This window comes from Mauremys reevesii, linkage group 12 (assembly GCF_016161935.1).
Source record: "Mauremys reevesii isolate NIE-2019 linkage group 12, ASM1616193v1, whole genome shotgun sequence".
Taxonomy (NCBI): Eukaryota; Metazoa; Chordata; order Testudines; family Geoemydidae; genus Mauremys; species Mauremys reevesii.
In genome coordinates this window covers 37,443,433-37,447,162 of record NC_052634.1, presented here as the reverse complement: position 1 = coordinate 37,447,162, position 3,730 = coordinate 37,443,433, and the positions used below count along the sequence as shown (strand labels likewise).

Genomic DNA, 3,730 nt, shown 5'->3' with positions numbered 1-3,730 from the left:
CAAAGGGGTGTGTGCATGTGGTGGGTACCGTGTGCAACGCCCTGTGCCCATGAGGAGGGGACCGGAGCTCTGCCGGCAGGAAGATTTATCCTGCAGGAGCCCTGCCTCCCTCCCACAGGGGTTCCCCTGGAGCAGAGAAGCTTTGAATCCTCGCTGGAGACTAGAGATGCCCGAGCAGCACGAGCTGCCTGGCAGAGGTTCTGGATCAGGGCCTCACGGGCACATTGGGTTCATTCCCTCAGGGCTGCCCTGCCCAGTGCCAGGGCTGCTCTCACTCCCCAGCACAGAGGGGGCTGCAGGCTCTTTGCCAAGCTGGGTCCCAGCTCAAGGCAGATTTAACACTAGCAGGGGGCCCAGGCATGTGCTGGTGCCGCTCAGGGAGGGAATCTGGGCCAAAGACTGATTAGAAATTGGGTAACACTGAAGTGGGACTAGAAAGACCCTTGCTGGGACGTGGGGGGTAGGTAGCCCCCATTGTGTACCGTACCCTTGCCGAGAAGTCTCTGGGAGAGTGGATTCTTCCTGATGGGCCACCAACACGTCTCGTTGGTCCTGATGTCGGCTGCTCCTTTGCTGATACTGACAAGCTAGTTGTGGGCCTTTCCCACTCACCCTATAGCTCCGGGATGCACAGACAGCAACACTGGTGTGGAAGAAATGAACTCCACTCTCAGGTTTCAAGATCCTTAAGATCACCGCCATGGCCAATGTAATTGTCAGGGGGTATAGCTCAGTGGTAGAGTGTTTGACTGCAGATCAAGTGGTCCTTGGTTCAAATCCAAGTGCCCCCTTAAAAGCCTGGTCCTTCAACAGCAATAATAATTGCATATCCATTTCCATTATGTTCAGGAGCTCCACTGAACAGGGATACCTGAAATGAATGGAAACACTCAACATTTTCCTGTGCAAATGCATAAAAACCTAGCAAACATGTCCCCCAGCTGAAATCAGTTCCAATCCTCTAAGTGTCTAATTTGTGTTTTCATCAACTAAACAAAGGCACATGAAGACACATTTGCAGGTTCTTGGCCTCCATGGGCTACAATGTGCAGAAGAACAAGAACCACATCCACTTGGGAGGCATGGACTAGTCTGTATTACATTTGGTAAGTAAGTTGCCATTGGGACTGAAAACTCTACTGGAGGTGGACAGGAGCCTGTTACAAAACTAAAATAACCAAGATTTACCAAACTCCCTGTTACACATTCAATCCTCTCTTTGTGCACACGGCATCAACTGGGGCAACCTTCCTTTAACACAGATCGTTGTTCCTTGTGACTTTCAGATACATTCGAATGGCAGCTGTTCAGAGGTCATGTGCTGCTAGTTCATGAGCAGCAGCAGAGTCTCTGTACGTTTACCAACCGTAGAGCTAGGTGTGTCTGCATCCAAGTAACTGCAGAGTCAGTGTAGTCCCAGACAGTTAATTGCACAGTCTCACTTTCTGGTCTCATTGATCATTTGGGTAGAAACAGCAACGGTTTGGTGGGTTTTGTTTTTTTTCCCCTTCGTTTTCTCCTAAGGAATGTGTGATCTTGAGCATGTTAGTTTAAGTTCCCTGTGGGTCAGGAAAATTCCATCTCCTTGAAATAGCTGGGAAGTGACCTGTTTGTATAACCTAGAATAAAGGAGCTTTTGTAAAGCAGTTTTGCCTTTAAATATACTGGGATAAAAATAGTAAACAGTAAATTCCACAGCCAGACACCAGGCCAGGATCAATTGATGGGGCCAGGGTCAATTAATTACAGAAGAAACAAACTCTTGGGAAGTAAATGTAATTTGTCCCCAAACCTTTCCTTGTTCTCATATGCTATCAGGGATTCTCTTCTAGAGAGCAGAGTTAAGGTTATCTGGGCATATACCATCACTCTGTATTCCCTGTTTTTCCAGAGTTTGAGTTTTACTGAAGTTGATGTTCTGGAAGGTAAGAGATATTCACAGTCAAAGTTAACTCTCTGTTAACAAAGGTTTTGTTATTGGCAAATAATGAGACTAATCCCTCACTGCGGTAATTCCACTGACTTCAGTGTACTCTTTCCTCATTTCTAGTTCCAAAAGAATAAGCAAATTAAAACAATATTGAGAACTAAAATGCTGTGAGAAAATGGACATTTTAGTAGCTCAGATTTCAGTTTCTTCTATGTCTTGTCCATGTGTAAATGGCACAACATGTTAATTTATAAGCACATCTTTCTTAACTTCTTTAAATATTCTGTAGTACATTAACTATATCCAGTGGGTTGTTCAATGCAGTGAGGTTTTCATGCATTGACCAAAACATATTTTTCATGTTATGTAAATGAACACAACTCATTGAACACAAAATTGTGTATTTCATGCTGTGAACTGTGTCGGTAGCTCAGATTAATAGGTTTGTTTTTTCTCTCTCTCTCTCCATGAAAAAAGGAAGAAACCGTGAAAATACCCATGGGAGAGAGGGGGTTTCTGAGAGCTGGGGTAGATATGGAGATATTTATGAAAGGGGGAGAGGCCAAAGTAGGGCCTTAGCTGGAGCAAAGGGGGAGGTTTTTTGTGCAGGTTCATTTCAGCCAGCCTCACATCCTGTAGTCCCTACTTCCCCACCCCCCCAACAAAGCCACCTGTGACTCCTGAGACAGCCCCACGTCAAAAACTGCAGAGCCCCCAGCACTCCCTTTCCTAGCTGGACCCCCTGACAGCCAGAGCTCTCCGCAGAACTGCCGTGGTTGCTCCCCTGGGTCTCTGGTCAAGGACGGCTACCGGCTTCTCCTGAGAATGCAGCTGAGAAATGACTCACCCTTCTCTAGATTCTCGCCTGTGGGCTGTGAGAAGCAAGATGGGGCCTGTATGATAAAGTCCATGCAACATTCCCCTCACATCCCAGCCCTGGTATGTCACCAGTAGCCTGCTGTCCCTGCGTAGCAGCAAAGGATGTTTCCCGTCATTCAGGAGATCCAAGCCTGGGACTAAAGTCAGCCCAGCCCAGCCCCCACACCTTAAAGTGAATAAGGAAAAGTTATTTACTTGTTCCCATAATATAAGAACTAGGGAACACCAAATGAAAGTAATAGGCAGCAGGTTTAAAACAAATAAAAGGAGGTTCTTCACACAGTGCACAGTCAACCTGTGGAACTCCTTACCTGAGGAGGTTGTGAAGGCTAGGACTATAACAGGGTTTAAAAGAGAACTAGATAAATTCATGGAGGTTAAGTCCATTAGGCAGGCCGTGTAAGGAATGGTGTCCCTAGCCTCTGTTTGTCAGAGGGTGGAGATGGATGGCAGAAGAGAGATCACTTGATCATTACCTGTTAGGTTCACTCCCTCTGGGGCACCTGGCATTGGCCACTGTTGGCAGACAGGATACTGGGCTGGATGGACCTTTGGTCTGAGCCAGTATGGCCATTGTTATGAAGGGAGGGAGAAAGCACTGCAACAGAGTTTCTGTAGTATATTGGTTATCATATTTGCCTACCACACAAAAGGTCCCTGGCTCAAAACCAGACAGAAATAGGAGGGCTTACTATTTCTGCCTGTCCAGCAAGGCGCTCCTACTGCTGCCACTGGTCCGTCCCTGTGATAACCCCAACTCCTGCATGGCAGAGGGTGGTGAAATGAGCTGAGAAGAAACCTTGGCATCAGCTGGGGAAAGCTAGAGGATCTGGGCCACTCATCTTTTGAAGCCTTGTGGCTTGGTCTCCTCTGCCCTTGGAGATTGGCCTACGGTGGCCGGCTCTTCTGCGTGACTTGCCA

General features: G+C 47.3%; 1 non-coding gene across 1 annotated transcript; it reads left to right on the top strand.

Moving 5' to 3' along the window:
* Positions 1-719: 719 nt before the first annotated feature.
* Positions 720-791, top strand: TRNAC-GCA. Its single transcript has one exon. It is a non-coding gene; the product is annotated as a tRNA-Cys (tRNA).
* Positions 792-3,730: the final 2,939 nt, after the last annotated feature.